We start from the raw sequence: 19687 nt of genomic DNA on the forward strand, positions 1-19687 counted from the left end.
CATACAAGCCCCATTAATAAATGTAATAAATTAGTCCTTTAGTTCAGGTATTTTTCCAGAGTATGTAAAGCACACAAGAGTTGTGAACTTACTACAAAAGGTAATGCAGAGAGTATTAAGAACTACTGGCCAGATTCACCACTGGCTGTATTACTAAAAATAACCGACTCACCCATCAAAGGTAGACTAATGAGTTATATAAACAAATAAAACCTTTTTAAGGTAGTACAATTTGGTTTTCGAGTTGGGATAAGTACAGTACTGGCCGTTTTAGATTCAACAAAAGTGACACAGAAAGATCTTGACAAGTATGGCCAGTACAAGCATATACTTAGACTTGTCCTAGTCTTTTGACACTTTTGCCCATTAGGCACTATTATAACAAACTGGAATCAGTAAGTGTAACGGAATTAGCAAACAAGTGGTTCCACTTTTATCTGCAAAACAGGATGGAAAAGGTTCAGGTATTTCACACGTTTGATGATGATAAATGTTTAGTGAAAAAATTGTCAGACGAGAAACATATAAACATAGGTGTCCCCCAGGGTTGTGTATTATGTTCAATTTAGTTTCTAATAAAGAGGATGTTTGACCAGAAAAGGTACAAACTAAAGGATGAGTAGAGGACAATGAAGCAAGAAAATAATCCAAATAAATATATGTCTGAAAATGAACTGTTTCCGAAATATGACACCTGCACAAGTGCAATCATGCAAATGTTATGACAATGTTATGGTCTAGTGCTATGTTTACTTCTGAATAAGGCAAGTAAGATGTAAATTACAAAGTGATAAAATGGACGCATTAGTTTTATTTCATTATTATGGGTACCAGAGTAATGGCTAATAGAGTTTTGACAAAAAGTGTATCAGTCATGGCTTACCATTACCATTGTCTCTCCGGCCTCCAGTGTGAACCTGTTGGATATTTTTGTGCTGATATTTAAAAACTTAGGTGTATTCTAGTCCTGCTTATAGTATCGATGAACTTGGGGAATGCCGCAAGGATGGCTGTCATGCATTTGGAACATGTCTGAGCTTTATGAATGCATACAGGCATCAGTGTGGGAACGTGCTGTAGCCTGCCTTCATGTGAACACTGGTCATGTAGAGCTCTTGTTTTAATGTGTTCGTTGCCAATTGTATGTCTGAAATTGGATCCTTGGGGATCTCTGTTATGAGATTTATCACTTCCACAGTCATAATAAGTCATATTAATGAAACCAGTGGTATCTGGACTTACGTTATGAGGATTATTTGCTTGTTTCATTGTCCTCTACTTGCTCCTTTCGTTTGTACCTGTCATAGCCAAACAATCCTGTATATCAATGACCTCTGGACAATATAAGACATTGAGAAAAGTTCTCTTCGCTGATGACAGCAACATTATTGGAACACCATCAGAACAAGCAAGTGAATCTCTCAAGGATGTTTACGACTGGGCAGTATATAATAGTTGGGCTTGGCAGTCTGGTTGTAAAACAAGAGCCAGGAAATTATAAGGCCACAGGATAAAATCTGGAATTTTTCAGTCTGCCTTTATACTAACCATCAAATCTCATTGATATGAAAATATGTAAGGAACGACATGTTATTTGGATTGCAAGTTAAACTGTAGGTCCCTTTCGCCAGTAGTCTTACTAGGGTAGGTTAAGGACATACAAGATGCTGAAGAGGCGTCCAATTGAAAGAACTTGCAAACTGGCAGCTGAATATCCCTCTTGAGGATCTTCTAGCCTGTCATATCATATAAATTTAGTTTACTTAGTATGTACTAAATTAATATTGAACCTAAAGAAAACGAACTGTATGCACTTCCATATAAAGAGGGAAAACAACTCTGATGCAAGAAGCATAGATGACAAATCTATAGATTGTGTAAGAAACACCAAGTCTTTAGGGATAAAAAGGTTACTAAAATATGTATATTTAAAAAGATAGCTACGATGTACTTCATAAATAATACATACTAAACAATCAAAGATTACTTGCAAGACTCACAGTAGTGGTTAATAATGGAAGGGGATAACTATAACACACTGTCACATTGCAATATATGATCACAATGTAATGGTCTTACGTAAAAATATGTGCCAAGATCTATAGTGCATGATATTAATATTTTGTCATTCTCCTGAGCTCAACACCTCACTCATCATGCAGCAGTGCTGATTCAGTTTTTCAGGCAAACTGAAGGGAGGACACGAAGATGTGCATTTTACAGGACTGGCGTCAGCTTTTCAAACAAACTGGAGTTAGTGCAAGGGGCATAGCACCATGTTTGGGGTCCGGGAGTCACCAGCAGCTGCCCTTACTGTGTGCAGCGATGAAGTGCAAAACTATGTTTTATATTATACTTGTAAGTTATCTGGAGTAAATCGTGTGTACACCAGAGAACATTGTACAATAGAGACCATTTGAAAGAGGCGATGTAGTAGTAATCACATTGACTTCATATTCAGGAGGGTGGACTTCCTTCTGTTCAGCTATTCTGGTTTAACTTTTCAATGGTTTTCCTATATAATTTCAGGCCATGTCCGACCACCTGTCCTATCCCCATACAAACAATGGCCGAAAAAAATCGCAGTACCATGAAGGAGCTCTGTGACATACATGAAAGTTGGTAGCCGTGTTTCTATATCTGAAAGACAATGTCCATTCAGTTTTCGCGCCATTCGCATTAGAGTGGCACTAGAAGCGCCACTGTGAGAAGAGCGGACGTGGTGAGTTTCTATTGGTGGGGAAGGCCTTTAAGGCAACCAGGACGCCTGTGTCAACATCTCACTGAGTTTGAACAATGTCGTGTAACAGGGCTATGAGAAGCTGGATGTTCCTTCTGCGATACTGCAGAAGGACTTTGCAAGAATGTATTCACTGAACATGATAGCTGGAAGCGGTGGTCTCGAGAATGTATGGTGTCAAGGAGATCAGGCTCCAGATGGCCACATGACACCAGAGAGGGGAAAGACCATCATGTTTGGCATATGATACTGGCACATCCTACTGTATCTGTAGCAGCAACTGGAGCAGCAGTTGGCACCACAGTGACACAACGAACTGTTACAAATTACTTACTTCAAAGACAGCTCTGAGCCCGATGCCCTGTGCCATGCATTCCACTGACCACAAATAACCGCCATTTAGACGTCTATGGGGTCACGTGAGAGCTCATTGGAGGGTAGGGCGGAAGTCTTTTGTGTTTACTGATGAAAGATGGTTCTGCCTCGGTGCCAGTGATGGCTGTGTGTTGGAAAGAGGACAGTTGATGGCCTGCAACCAGCCTGTCTGCGTACTAGGCACATCTGATGTTATGATTTGGCGATCGATCTTGTATGACAGCAGGAACACTCTCGTGGTTATTGCTCACACACTGATTACAAATTGATACATCAATCTGGTGATTCGACTTGTAGTACTGCCATTCATGGATACCATTTTAGGGGTGTTCTCCAACAGAATTGCGCGAACCCACATACTGCTGTTGTAACCCAACATGCTATGTAGAGTCTCAACATGTTGCCTTGGCCTCCTGAATCAACAGATCTGTCTTCAATGAAGCACATATGGAATATCATCTGATGACAACTCCAGTCTCATACACAAACAACACTATCCATCTCTTTATTGACTAACCAAGTGCTGCAGCCCGGAACTCCATCTTACAAACTGACATCTGACACCTGTGCAACACAACACATACACACCTGTATGCTTGCACTCAACATTCTGGTGGTTACACAGATTATTAATGTACCAGCATTTCACATTTGCAAAGGATAATCTCGCACTTACATTAACCTGTGATCTTGCAAAGTTAACCACTTAAATATGTTAGACAAATGCATTTCCAAAATTTTATTACAATATATTAATTATTTTTTAGTGTTGCAGTTTTTTTCCATCGATGTATGTATTCAATGTGTATGTATATTCTGAACTATTTATTTTCATTGTATTATGATGATAAATGCAGTATGTATGGGAGATGATCCATGGATAGAGAAATAAAACAATTCAATAAATCGTAGATACCTATACTAATTTACTAGAAAATCTTCAAAAGTATAATTTTTTTCTTAATGCCCTTTGTACTGTTGTATATATGTTCCAGTGCAGTGCTGCTCAGTCCACTCTCTATGTAATCAATGATCAATTGTAACCTTCACTTACGTTGACAGTATTGTCAACCCAGCTATGTTATTCAGAACTTATTTATCAAATTGCTCTGAGTACTATGGGACTTATCATCTGAGGTCATCAGTCCCGTAGAACTTAGAACTACTTAAACCTAACTAACCTAAGGACATTACACACACCCATGCCTGAGGCAGGATTCGAACCTGCGACTGTAGCGGTCGCGCGGTTCCAGTCTGAAGCGCCAAGAACCGCTCGGCCACACCAGCCGGAGAACTTATTATCAGTTAAAGACTGTTGTACTCTGACGTGAAATTACAATTCTGCAATGAAATGCTAAATGTTTGATGTGTCAGCGACAGAATTGATTACATGTCATTTGTGTGGATATTATGTGTTTCCAAAGTTAAATATTTACCTTGCTCAAGTCTTAATATATTACTAAAAATTTTTGTGTTTGTTGTAGTAGCCGCTCGACCTCCTTCTGAACTAGACGGGCTACAATATGCCACAATGACGACGAAGATGACCCTCTCGAATTTTTCGTCCGTTACATAACGGCGACGCTGAAGGATGCACATCTCTTCAGTGAACAGTGTTACCACACTTCCCTGTGGCTCAATGGGAGCTGTTAGTTATGGCAGCATTATTAATTTGCACCTTTGTCTATCATGTCTAACATACTGTGTTACCAAGTCTGAGCCCCCACTAGAAATATCTTTAAACGAAGTTGTTCAGTTTCAGGTGAATGACTGCTGCTCAGCGTTCAACAGATGACCACGTTGTTGTCCCAACAAGAAGCTCAGGTGGCACCAAAACTGGCAGCTGCTCCCAAGTTTCCCAGTAACGAGAAGGAGGACTGGCCTGAATGTCTTGCACTACTGGAAGCCCACTTCACAGCTCACAGCCTGCTTATTCCCTGTCAGCAGTACAAGACAACATATGTAGACTCGGTCTTTGTCCAGTTAAGAATGACCCATAAGACAATAAAGTTTCAGTTAGACACAGGCACATCTGTTTCCCTTATCAGTAAATACACATATGCAATGATCGACAGCCCAAGGCTACAGATGTCTGCTTCTGTTTTGCCTGCATATAATGAACATGAAATAACAGTACTTGATGTGTGTAGTTTTCCAGTAATTTTTGAGACGTTACGAAGCGTGTTTCATTCCATGTACTACGTTATAGAAACAGTGAAAGCATTTTTGGTTTAGAATTTTTGACTTGTTCATTTGTGCATCCAAGACAATGTGTTACAAATCAGTGTTTCGGCGCCTCACACAAATGCTTCCGACTCATGTAAAAGGCACACTGAAGTATTTGAACTGGGTTTAGGAAGGGCTAAGGATTTTGAAGTGCACATTACTTTTAAAGATTATGTGCAACAACGATTTTTTCGTGCAAGGTATATCACCCATGCTATACGTTAGCAAGTTACTCAGGAATTGCAACAGTGGAAAGACAGTGGGGTAATATATCCAATTTCTGCAAGTCATTGGGCATCACGCCTGTTCATATTATAAAAGCCATCAAAAGATTTATGTCTGTGCGTCGATTTCAAAGCAACACTACATCCTCAAATTGTAATGGATGAATTTCCTCTTCCATGACCAGAAGGGTTACTAGGCAGATTGGACAGGGGAGATTCTTTTCCAAGACTGATTTACATGAGTCATATGTACAGTTGCCTGTAGAGGAGCAGTCCAGGCAATATTTTGTGACCTACACTCACCTGTGTTTGTTCCAGTTTCAAAGACTGCTCCTAAAATGTTTTCATGTTTACTGAAACAATTAACAACCAAAGTCATTCCATGTACATACTGTCTGGATGGTATTGTTGTCACAGGTTGTACACCTGCTGCACATTTGGCAAATTTAGGAAGGTTGTTTCAAGATCTTTCTGTGGGTGGCTTAAATTGTAGCAGGGAAAAGTGCTTCTTCTTCCACAAAGAACTTGAATATTTAGGACGTGTTATAAATGCACAGGGTATACATCCCACTAATTCGCACTTGTGTGTGATTAAAGATACGCCAGCGTCCCCTAACATTAAGGTGCTCCAAGCTACCATTTAGAAGCTTACATATTACATTAAGTTTATTGTAAACGCTGTCCAAATTGCTACTCTGCTGAATCAGCTGTGCCAGAAAAGTGTTCCCTTTGTATGGTCCCCAGAATGTCAGGACGCATCTCAGCAGTTCAAGGACGCTTTGTTAAGTCGTCATCTGATTCAATTTGTTCCAGATAAGCCTCTTGTGTTAGCAGTGGATGCATCGCTGACGTGATTGGAGTTATGTCCTCCAATAGAATTGGTTCATTTGATTGAGCCATTGTTTTTGCCTGTAAACTCTCAACAAAGAGGAATGCAACTGCAGTCAACATGAAAAGGCAGCTCTCGCCACTATGCATGGTGTTACCAACTTCTATCAATATTTTTACAGGCGATAGTTTTATTTGATTACAGATCATCAGAATTTAATGGCTTTGTTCAATCCTTTGAAGCCTTTCCTACTGCAGACTGTGCAAAAATTGCAATGTTAGCCTCTGTTATTGTCTAATTATCAATACAAGTTGTTGTAGAGGACTGTTGCACAATATTCGAACACTGTCTTGTTGTTTAAGTCGACAGCCGGTATCGACACAGCGTTTGATTCAGTGAGGAATCATGTTATCAAATTGATACTCAGGACTTTGTACTTCTTAAAAATTTTCCTCTCGACTTTCGGCGTATTGTTACAGCAGCTGCTTTCCACACCGCTCCTCATACAGTTATTCAGTAACTCTGCCATGGGTGGCCGTGTAATTTGAAAGGAAGTCTTCACTCAGTGGCGTGTCGCCACTTTTAGCATCATCACACACTAACTGTGGGGTGAGATGTTCCACTGTTGCGTATCGAGAGTGGCGATGCATTGGCTGTGATTCTCTATTCCCCCCAGTGGGAAGTTTTGTCATGATTGCACCAAGGTCGTTGTGGCATAGTTCGCACAAAGCAACTCGCCTGACTTCATTGTACTTGGCATAGTGTTGACATCTAGATTCGACAAATTACCTCTCATTGCAGAGTGAGTGGAGAGCATCTTTAGGCTCTGCCACAATGCTTTTTGAGTCGGCACGTCATCTGGACCATGACATCCCATCTATATTGATTTTTTGGCGCCATTATGGAATACAGGAGTGTTGTTGGTGGTAGACGCATACATTACATTTCCTCTCGTAGTTCCTATGACATCCACTGCCAGTATTTGCCTTGTCTTCTGTTTTTTATCTTGAAGGTCTTCCTGAGGTACTTCTCTCAGACAATGGACCACAGTTCACATCAGCCAATTTTGAACGTTTTGTGCCCACAATGGCATACATCATGTTACTACTGCACTACTTCATCCTCAGTTTAGCAGTGAAGCTGAACAGTTCGTTCGAACATTCGAAAGTCACATGGAGAAACATCGTTCCTCCCACACAGGGGAACAAACCTTACAGATTTGTCTTCCGTTCTATCTCTGCTTGCCACATGACAGGAAGCCGCGAGGAACATTAGTACACGAGCATCGTCACTGTACCCTGTTGCATCTTCTGCGGCTGGAAACATTTCGTTCTGATGGGACAGACAAGGTTCAGTCACAACATGAAGTCTTTTTTAGAGTTTTTGACAAGAAAGACAATTGGGAGCTCAGTTTCATCAAGTGTGTGTTTGGTCGTCCCCAGAGCCATTTGCGATGTACTTAATTTTGCTCCAGAATTTTTGCCGACAGACCCAGCACGCCACTGGAGTCCACAACAGCAATCATCTCTGCTTCTCTGTACCATCCAGCATAGGCCAATGGAAATCGCTGTCGCCGACGATGAAGACGTCACTGCTGGTACAGCTGCCAGAGCTGATGTCTGTGGATGCACTGCCCCTGGGCAGCCAACACTACTCCCCTGCAGTTCCACTTGTAGTCAACCCAACCACAGCATCTGTGTCACTGGATGTGGGTGTGCACCCTGTGGCCAGTTTTTCGGCCAGTGTTCCCAGTCACTTTCGAGGTGGATAAGGGTTGTGTAGAGGGAATTGCCATAAGCCCTTCATTACACTCCCTGTCTTCTCATCATGTCTGTTTTCAGGCTTCCTCCCCACCACCGTTACGTGACACAGTACTACACAACAATGTTACTTTGATTTTTGGGGGGGGGAGGGGGGGGGGGGGTTCGACGACATGGTGCCGTCAGCAGAACGAGTTATCATGCTAGAGTTAGCACCTCAACAGGGCACCAAAAGTAACGAGAGTCGCTGCCAAATCGGAGACGTCGGTGTGGACACGCCCTCTAGTGTTTCCTTACGCCGCAGTAGCTGGAAAGTAGTTTATTTCCCAGCGCAGTAGCACTCAGCCCACTCTTTATGTAATCAGCCACCAGTTGTAACATCGTTTACGACGACAGCATCGTCGTAGCTTTGCGCGAATAAAACAGTTACTCTGAACCTATAATCATTTAAAGACTTTTGTACTATGATGCGAAACTATCATTCTGAAATGAAATGCTAAATGTTGTAAGGTTCAACAACATCATCAATGATATGTCATCTGTATGGACATTACTTGTTAGTGGAGTATTTACCATGATCAATTTTTGATGAATAACTAATAACTGAACTACACTTTCTACAATGCGCCACACCATTATCTTCAAAATAATTACCATAGATCACAGATCAGTTGGGAAGTTTCCCTCAAAATTGCTTTGAGGATGTCTTTGAGCGTCAGAATACGATAGTGTACTTTTTATCGCCACTGTAAACGATAACTGGTTGCACATCCTGGGCGTTTGAAATATTATTTGATTAATAATAGTACTTATTTACTAGATTTCTTATGACTCTAGGTGGTGTGAAATCGGCTGTGGCGCTAGGCTAAGCGATGTGACGTTGTGTTGACGTTTTGTGTTGTATGTACACACCACCATTTGACTGTGACGTCGCCTGCTGTTCCATTAAGTTATTTTTTCTCATATTTGCATCTCAGTGAGGCTTTATATCATAAACTGACAGGAATTTAAAAGCTCATCTGAATAATTTCATTTGGCCCCATATTAAAAACTCACACCACTGTAGTTTCTGGCGTCACGCCAGTTTCAGTGGCGCCAATTTATTTGCATCTACGTAACATAGCAAGACAGTAAACTTGGCATTAGTTCTTTGAGTATGCTTCTTTATTCCGGCCAACACAAAATACGATGTGCTTTGGATGATGTTGTTGTTGGGAATGGAGGGATTGTTGTGTTTATTTCTTGGCTGTTTGTCGAGAGAAAGGTATGGAGACAGCAGATCTCAGTGGTACGTTGTAAGGTTGGATAGCGTAACTGTATTCTTGCAGTGGTCCAGGTTACAACTGTTCGGACTGTCATCACGATTTGCGTATAGTTACTTGTATTATGTTTTCTATAATTATGTCAGTTGTACGAACTACGAACATTAATAATGAAGAACGTGATACATAGAAAATGAGAGTTCGTATCGTCACAACAAGCAAACGGTTGGCGTATTTTGCATAGCAATTGCCGACATTTGTTTATTGCTGCTACTGTTTTGTGTGTGTGCGCTGGCGGGGGGGGGGGGGGGGGGCTGTGGCTGCACGTGAGCAGTTAGAGTGCTTTGGTTGCCTCTCTAACTGTGATTGGAGAATTCGAAATTGTGGGAAGATTACGTGGATCAACGTTTCAAGTGCGCGCGCTTCATTAGTTGAGACCTTTTACTCCAAACGGAAGTGGGTCTGGTATTTGTTATCTTCGGCAAGAATTTTCCTCTTGTGTTTCGTAGAAGAAAGTTGTCGAATGACGACGATTTTCAGTTCGGAATGGGGTTTCGTAGCAGTTAAGAACAGTGAGTTCTATTTAATCTTAGAGAAAAATGTGAGTTTTCTCGCTATTGTCTGTATTTCACTTAACTGAAACTTGCATGGCTTTATTATATAAATTCACCAAACAGTGCTTTGTATACATTATTCGATGTTTTGTGGTATGTAGTTCGTGGTATCGTGCGTTTGAAGTCTTTAGCAATTTTTGGTCAGTATGTGATAGAGTGTGACCCCCCCCCCCCTCCTCCCCTGTTCTCGAAATGTGTAGTCTAGTCCAAAATCTATTTTAGGTTCGAAAGTGGTAATTTGTAAAGTGGCAAAACCAACGAATGTGAGTACTAAGTAAGAATTGTGGTTACTGATTGACCTGTACTGTTGGGAGATGTCTATGTTCACCCTATATATAACGTACTTTCAGTTTACGTGTTAAATATCAAAAACTGCAAGCAAATGCATAAAGACCCTATTACATAAAAGACAAATCTTCGATGAGTATTTCAGTGTACATTATTTACTCTTATTGGACAGTAAATATGAAAAATGTATGGAAGGGGGGGGGGCGAACAATAAGTAACTCTTATGATGTCATCTGCTAAAACTGTCTAGTTACAACTAATACTGCCTGCTGATCTGTTTGTGAATTTAGCCGTGCTTCATTTGCTAATTTTCCATGTGGAATAATGCACTGTAAATAGGAATGTGATTATTCTTCCTATATCAAGTGTGTTTAAAGAGATCATTGGTATCATCTCCTTTTGCTACACAAGAATTAAATTCTGAATATCTGTATTGTTACCTGATAGTAACAGTTACAGGGTTAGCCATATTCATTGTGCCTCTGGTTCTTATTGTCTTAAAAAATGTATCAAATAGAAATATTATCATTAGAATGTATGAGTTGTTAATACTACTCAAATGAGGGTCTCAAAATGTGTATCTACAACTTTGTGGTTGGAAGAAACTTTTTGCAGTCGTTGATATAATAAATTGATAGCTGTGTGATTATCTCTATTGAGTGGTTAAAAGAAAAATGTCTCTTTAGTTAGTGAGTTGCCACCATTCAGTTCCTTTGATTTTTTAAGCCGCCAGATAAACTTGTGTGCAGAAATTTTTGTCATAAACTTCTAGAATGGATTTTTCATTCTGTCGACATTCATTACGTCCCAGCTTTTAAAGAATAACTTGGTAACCTTGGATATGTAATCAGTGGTGTATGTTGTGCAAAGGCATAAGCTATGTTAATGGTAATGATTACACAAGTATTAGATGTTCATCAAGCCAGTGTAACATTTTGCTTTTGTAAATATGATGGATATAGTACACTCGGAGAAACAAACTTCATACTTTATGAACCGATTTGCTCAGTGGAGTGCGCATGCACTTCAAGGCACCAAAGAAAGCTACTTCTCAAGGCACCAAAGAAAGCTACTTCTCAAGGCACCAAAGAAAGCTACTTCTCTATTTTCCCTTTGAATGATGGGAAAGCTTTTTTGTTACTACTAACAGTTCCACACACTCTTTAAAATATGGGCTGTATATGTATACAATGGCAAGAACTTCGAAGCCATATCTTCCCACCTTATTAAGCTGTGTTTACAAAGGGGTTGAAACCTGTTTTGCAGCATTGTTTATGGCTACTGCTGGTCTGTTGATGTTTACTAGATGATGATGTAAACACAAAAACAGCAATCCATGGATGTGTCGGTCAGATCAAAGGACACATTGATTCTAGCTTGCTACTGAAAAATGCCAGTGTGTGGCACTAGGGTTTGTTTGTTATGACTAACTTTGTCATCTTATATTATTGCAGAATATAATATTTGTGTTGTCTCATATGTGTGGTAAGTTCAGATTTGTATTGTTGTGTCAAAACAATAGGTATTTGATCTTATCACACACTAAGAGACAGGGGAAGCGGCTGTGGAATGTGTGAAGTGCAGACTAAAAAGTCCAAGTTAAAAGAGTGTTCCATGCAAAAAATTGCTCCTGTGCTTAACACCAGCAGCAGTGAAGTAGGAAAGGCACTGAGGTCTCTGCAAACAAAGTACAAACAAATGGAATCAGATACTCTGTGAGGTCGAACTGAATTTATATGAGAGAATGAAGGAATCATCAGTGAGCTTGGATATAACCAGGGGACTCCACAACTACTGCAGGTTCCCCATAACATTTGTTAGCATTGAGGTATAAGAGGTGGTAGGTGTTAATAATGTAGAAGATTTGATCGTATATATTAATGTATTGTTAGTATGTATCATCATCTGGGGTAAGATTGACCACTTTTTTTGACGTTTTTGTAGAATGTCTGTTGCATATATCAACTTCTGTTCATAGTGAGTTTTGTTATTGTACATTATTTCTATACAAACACTCGTATTGCACTGTGTATGTTATATTTTTCATAGGTTAGTAGAAAAAAAATAATTGAAAGGGGGTCAGTGTTACCCCGTGAATGGCGTTACAGTGACTCTTCAATTTTGTTTTATTATAAACACATGCAGAATGTTGGTTTTGTAAATAAAAAGTCTTCTCTTGCTGCACTGTGTTTTATTTTCCCAGACGTGTTTCGCCTTTTTTCACGTTAAGGCATCATCAGGGAGATCTATGATGATACAGTTATGATAGGCTTTTGTTTAAAGTGTTTATAAAGTGAAAAAAGTTGAAACTCGCCTGGGAAAAAAAAAAAAACACAGTGCAGCAAGAGAAGGTGTTTTTATTTACAAAACAAATATTTATGTGCCTGCTGCAGAGGATGGCCATGCAAAGAAGCTTGACATGCAGAATGGCCCAGGGATAAAAGTTAGTGTAGTGCAGTATGAGTTTCTTTTTTGGATCATCTGTTTTCTGACTGGTTTGATGCAGCCTGCCATGAATTCCTCTCCTGTGCTAGCATCTTCATAACAGAGTATGAGTATGACTCCTGTAAGACACATTTCTATGAATATAATTATGAATCCTCCATTTGAAGCATACTACAAAATCTTCTACTGACAAAAAACATTAAAACATCTTTTACTCTAATCCTCCCTGGAATCTTATACAGAATTCTATACCAGTCAGTGTGTCTCTATTATGAGGGGAAATTGCTAATTACATAACGGAATGGGGCAGTGAATAATCATGTTCTTTTGGAACACCTGTAGTTTTCATTGAGTCAGTTGAGTGAAGCCCCAATACTTTAATTACCTTTTCCTTTGTTGCAACTTCTTGAATAATACAAACATAATGAAAAGTTTGCTTCCCCCTTTTACCCACAATTACTTTCACTATTTGTCATTTGGAAAAAGATCTTTACATGGTTTGGAGTGCTCTCCCTAAAAACTTGACTCCATTTCAAATCACAGCAAGGCTTTACATGGCGAAAAGAAGCTAGAAAAAGTGAAGCATGTTTTGGATAGAAAAATGTGCCGGGGATAAGATTGTAGTACTGAAGATTCTGACTGTAGAGAAGAAAAATATGATGATGGAATTGTTATGAAAGCCAAAGATTTTCATGCCATGATATTGTTAATGAAGGAAAAAGTGGGTCATGTGAGAGTGCCTGAAAAAATTCAAATTTTATTTTTAGTTCCACCTTCTAGGTCAAAAGAAAACATAATGCCAGAATTCAGTGTTAGTGAGTATGTGGTTCAACAAGCAAGGAAACTGAAAACAGGAATGGGTATTTTCAATTCCTAAACCAAAAAGGGGAAAAAGTTATTGCTGTTGGAGTGGTAAAGATTGTCACTGATTTTTGCAAAAATGGTGAATATACTTGAATGTTACCAGGAGCAAAAGACAAAATTAACATTCAGAAGGATGTGTTGTTGTTTGTTGTTGTTGTTGTTGTTGTTGTGGTTGTTGTGGTCTGCAGTCCTGAGACTGGTTTGATGCAGCTCTCCATGCTACTCTAATCTTGTGCAAGCTTCTTCATCTCCCAGTACCTACTGCAACCTACATCCTTCTGTATCTGTTTAGTGTATTCATCTCTTGGTCTCTCTCTACGATTTTTACCCTCCACGCTGCCCTCCAGTACTAAATTGGTGATCCCTTGATGCCTCAGAACATGTCCTACCAACCGGCCCCTTCTTCTAATCAGGCTGTGCCACAAACTCCTCTTCTCCCCAATTCTATTCAATACCTCCTCATTAGTTATGTGATCTACCCATCTAATATTCAGCATTCTCCTGTAGCACCACATTTCGAAAGCTTCTATTCTCTTCTTGTCCAAACTAGTTATTGTCTATGTTTCACTTCCCTGCAAGGCTACACTCCATACAAATACTTACAGAAATGAACTTCATGACACATAAATCTATACTCGATGTTAACAAATTTCTCTTCTTCAGAAACGCTTTCCTTGCCGTTGCCAGTGGGCATTTTATATGCTCTCTACTTTGACTATCATCAGTTATTTTGCTCCAGAATAGCAAAACTCCTTCACTACTTTAAGTATTTCCTAATCTAATTCCCTCAGAATCACCTGACTTAATTCGACTACATTCCATTATCCTCGTTTTACTTTTGTTGATGTTCATCTTGTATCCTCCTTTCAAGACACTGTCCATTCCGTTCAACTGCTCTTCTAAGTCCCTTGCTGTCTCTGACAGAATTACAATGCCATCAGCGAACCTCAAAGTTTTTATTTCTTCTCCATGGATTTTAGTACCTACTCCGAATTTTTCTTTCGTTTCCTTTACTGCTTGTTCAATATACAGATTGAATAACATCGGGGAAAGGCTACAACCCTGTCTCACTCCCTTCCCAACCACTGCTTCCCTTTCATGTCCCTCGACTCTCATAACCGCCATCTAGTTTCTTTAAATAACGTTTTGCTCTCTGTATTTTACCCCTACCACCTGAAGAATTTGAAAGAGAATATTCCAGTCAACATTGTCAAAAGCTATCTCTAAGTCTACAAATGCTAGAAACGTAGGTTTGCCTTTCCTTAATCTTTCTTCTAAGATAAGTCGTAGGGTCAGTATTGCCTCACGTGTTCCAACATTTCTACGGAATCCAAACTGATCTTCCCCCGAGGTCGGCTTCTACCAGTTTTTCCATTTGTCTGCTAAGATTTCGTGTTAGTACTTTGCATCCGTGACTTGTTAAACTGATTGTTCGGTAATTTTCACATCTGTCAGCACCTGCTTTCTTTGGTATTGGAATTATTATATTCTTCTTGTAGTCTGAGGGTATTTCACTTGTCTCATACATCTTGCTCCTCAGATGGTAGAGTTTTGTCAGGACTGGCTCTCCCAAGGCCGTCAGTAGTTCTAATGGAATGTTGTCCACTTCTGGGGCCTTGTTTCGACTCAGGTCTTTCAGTGCTCTGTCAAATTCTTCACGCAGTATCGTATCTCCCATTTCATCTTCATCTACATCCTCTTCCATTTCCATAATATTGTCCTCAAGTATATTGCCCTTGTATAGACCCTGTATATACTCCTTCCACCTTTCTGCTTTCCCTTCTTTGCTTAAAACTGGCTTTACATCTGAGCTCTTGATATTCATACAAGTGGTTCTCTTTTTTTCCAAAGGTCTCTTTAATTTTTCTGTAGGCAGTATCTATCTTACCCCTAATGAGATAACCCCTACATCCTTACATTTGTCCTCTAGCCATCCCTGCTTAGCCATTTTGCACTTCCTGTCAATCTCATTTTTGAAACGTTTGTATTCCTTTTTGGCTGCTTCATTTACTGCATTTTTATATTTTCTTCTTTGATCAATTAAATTCAATATTTCTTCTGTTACCCAAGTATTTCTACTAGCCCTCGTCTTTTTACCTAGTTGATCCTCTGCTGCCTTCACTACTTCATCTCTCAAAGCTACCCATTCTTCTTCTACTGCATTTCTTTCCTCCATTACTGTCAATTGTTCCTTTATGCTTTCGCTGAAACTCTGTACAACCTCTGGTTTAGTCAGTTTATCCAGGTCCCATCTCCTTAAATTCCCACCTTTTGCAGTTTCTTCAGTTTTAATCTACAGTTCATAACCAATAGATTGTGGTCAGAGTCCACATCTGGCCCTGGAAATGTCTTACAATTTAAAACCTGGTTTCTAAATCTCTGTCTTACCATTATATAATCTATCTGAAACCTGTCAGTATCTCCAGGGTTCTTCCATGTATACAACCTTCTTTTATGATTCTTGAACCAGGTGTTAGCTATGATCAAGTTATGCTCCGTACAAAATTCTAACAGGCGGCTTCCTCTTTCATTCCTTACCCCTGTTCCATATTCACCTACTACGTTTCCTTCTCTTCCTTTTCCTACTATTGAGTTCCAGTCAACCATGACTATTAAAGTTTCGTCTCCCTTCACTACCTGAATAATTTCTTTTATCTCATCATACATTTCATCGATCTCTTCGTCGTCTGCAGAGCTAGTTGGCATATAAACTTGTACTACTGTAGTAGGCGTGGGCTTCGTGTCTATCTTGGCCACAATAATGCGTTCACTATGCTGTTTGTAGTAGCTTACCCCATTCATTATTAAACCTACTCTTGCATTAGCCCTATTTGATTTTGTATTTATAACCCTGACCAGAAATCTTGTTCCTCCTGCCACCGAACTTCACTAATTCCTACTATATCTAACTTTAACCTATCCATTTCCCTTTTTAAATTTTCTAACCTACCTGCTCGATTAAGGGATCTGACATTCCATGCTCCGATCCGTAGAACGCCAGTTTTCTTTCTCCTGATAACGACGTCCTCCTGAGTCGCCCGGAGATCTGAAGAATGTGTATATGCAAAAGAGGCTCATCCTTTGCAACTTAAGATAATTGTAATCTTGTTTTAAATGGGAGAATCCAAACATTAACATTGGTGTTTCTAAATTTTGTTCACTAAGACCAAAGTAGTGTATTTTAGTTGGTGCTGCTGCTGGCACTCATTCAGAGTGTGTGTGTGTGTGTGTGTTATCCAAAGAAACACAATTTCTTGTATGTGACTCAGAAAAATTCGACTGCATGCATAATCACTGTGATAATTGTCCTAGTGATGACAAACTGGCAGAATTATTAAAACAGAAATTAGCTTACAAAGATGCTGATGATGAAATTGAGTTCGGCCAGTGGGATAAACACAGATCATTGGGCAGAATTGGTAAAGCAGTCTGCAACTGTTGGTGAATACTAGACTTGTTGGTAACAGAATTACAGGCACTTAAACCACACTCATTTATGTCTAAGTGTCTGTCAAGACCATTGAAAAAATTGAAAGAAAATCTAACCCCGGAAAAAGTAATTCTCGTAATGGAGTTTGCTGAAAACTACAGTTTTGTAATTCAGAATGAAGTTCAGAGGTACCACTGGATGAGAAGCAGCTGTACAGTCCGTCCCGTGTTTGTTTAAATGTGGTAAACGAAGAAAGTAAATTGGTAATAGTGAACCACTGCTTTATAAGTGATGATATGGAGCATGATATAGAATTTGTAAATGCTGCCCACAAAGAAATGGTTAAGTGGCTGGCAGATCATTATCCACAAGTGAAGAAAGTTCACTATTTCACTGATGGATGTGCTGCTCAGTATAAGAATAGAAAAAGCTTTAAAAAATTTTGTGGGCACATAAACAATTTTTCTATTGAATCTTCCTGGCAGATTAAAACTGTGTGCCTGACCAAGACTCGAACTCGGGACCTTTGCCTTTCACGGGCAAGTGCTCTACCATCTGAGCTACCGAAGCACGACTCACGCACGGTGCTCACAGCTGCTCACTACTGCCAGTACCTCGCCTTCTACCTTCCAAACTTTACAGAAGCTCTCCTGCGAACCTTGCAGAACTAGCACTCCTGAAAGAAAGGATACTGCGGAGACATGGCTTAGCCACAGCCTAGGGGATGTTTCCAGAATGAGATTTTCACTCTGCAGCGGAGTGTGCGCTGATATGAAACTTCCTGGCAGATTAAAACTGTGTGTCCGACCGATGCTCGAACTTGGGACCTTTACTGTTGGAAGGTAGGAGACGGATACTGGCAGAAGTAAAGCTGTGAGCACCGGGCGTGAGTCGTGCTTCGGTAGCTCAGATGGTAGAGCACTTGCCTGCGAAAGGCAAAGGTCCCGAGTTCGAGTCTCGGTCGGGCACACAGTTTTTATCTGCCAGTAAGTTTCATATCAGGGCACACTCCGCTGCAGAGTAAAAATCTCGTTCTGGAATTTTTCTATTGATGCTGAGCATTCCTTTTTTGCTACTAGCCACGGTAAATCTGTGTGCAATGGTTTGGGAAAACCTATAAAACATATCGAGAAGAGCTAGTCTTCAGCTAGTGAATTATGCACAAAAAACAACTGCAGCTTGTGTTTATCATTTCTGCAAAGCTAATATTGACAAATGTTTTTTTCACTTCTTAGAGAAAGTCAGTGTAGATTTCTTACGCAAAAACCTTGAGAAGAGATTTTCGACAACCCGCACAATATCTGACACCGGGAATTTTTACCGTTACAAACCACTTTGTTGTGAGTCTGTAGAGATTAAAGGAGTCACTTCTGAAAAGTCTTCCTTGATTTTTTTCATTCAGTGAAAATGCCCCATACTGGACGTGCACTCGTCCTCGACAAAATTCTTTTGTAGTAGCTGTATATGATGACAGGTGGTACTTTGGCTTCATCGGAAATGTCTGTAATGTAGGAGGAGATGTTGAGCTACTTTTTTTCCACCCACCTGCACCAGCAGTATCTTTCTTTTGGCCTGAGAAGGTAGACTATTATTTTGTGCCTTTGGAAAACATTTAATGTGCTGTCGGCATACCTGGGTCGAGCGAAGCGTCCGATTCCACCCGTCGGCTTTGACCTGTTATTTAAGGCTGTTGTGGTGTGTGACGTCGCGAAGTTTGGTTTGTGAGTGTGGCGTGTTTGTAGGTGTCGTCGTGTTGCAGTTCGTGGTGCCCTCTGGTGGTGTGTTTAGGGGTTTCTTGCTGTGTGGTGTAATGGATTCAGTTTGGTCTTACTGATTATAGTGGCTGGTTCGCGTTTTGGCTCTGTTTCGAGCGGAATTGGTTTCAGTGAGTTAACGATTTAGTGGTTTTGTGTGAAAGTTATTGTAGTGCTGTTTGCTGTAGATCGTATGTTAATGTGAATAAATGAATTTGTTGTTAGTCTTGTTAGGTACGGATATGACCGATAAAATAAGTAGTGCGCGACTCCGTGCTATGATTGGCGCAACTCAGTTGGAGCTGATCAAATTTCTACAGCTTTTTGGGTTGATTGCGGAGGTGGTCAAGTGTGCTGTCTGTCGGAAGGAAATGACATTGGCAAACGTTCCGGCATCTCAGACCGGGGACGGTTATATGTGGCGGTACCGTAGGGATAACCTATGGCGCTCCGTGCGTCGCGGTTCCCGGTTCGAGAAGTCTAGGTTGGGCATGCGCGAGATTGTGTTGTTGACGTATTACTTTTGTTATAGATCCTCTCAAAGATTTTGCGCACGCCTGAGACTGGCGTGAGTGAGAGGAGTGTGCTTGACTGGTTTTCGTTTTGCTGTGAAGTATGTTCTGAGTTTATTAAGTACAGGGGTAAGTTGGATGGGCTTGGGGTTGTGGTGCAGGTGGATGATTCGCAGTTTGGGAGAAGGAAGTATGGCAGGGGTAAGTCTCTGGGTGTGGGCGGGCTGTTGTCCCGGGGAGTGGGTGTTCGGAATGTGTTTTCAGGGTTGTGGAGGGGCGGTCTAAGGCAGAATTAGTGGGGTTAAGTGAGGAGTTTATAGAACCGGGTTCCACTGTAGTTTTAGATGCTTTTTCTTCTTATAGG

At 40.3% G+C, this 19687-nt stretch overlaps 1 protein-coding gene across 1 annotated transcript in view; it reads left to right on the forward strand.

Annotated features, from left to right (window-relative positions):
* Positions 1-9320: 9320 nt before the first annotated feature.
* The window catches only part of LOC126183451 (uncharacterized), a 283765-nt gene continuing 273398 nt past the window's right edge, over positions 9321-19687 (forward strand). The window contains exon 1 of the mRNA XM_049925445.1: positions 9321-9418. The gene's annotated coding sequence lies outside the window, so the exon portion shown is untranslated. The remainder of the gene's footprint in view (positions 9419-19687) is intronic.

Source organism: Schistocerca cancellata, chromosome 4 (assembly GCF_023864275.1).
Source record: "Schistocerca cancellata isolate TAMUIC-IGC-003103 chromosome 4, iqSchCanc2.1, whole genome shotgun sequence".
Classification (NCBI taxonomy): domain Eukaryota; kingdom Metazoa; phylum Arthropoda; class Insecta; order Orthoptera; family Acrididae; genus Schistocerca; species Schistocerca cancellata.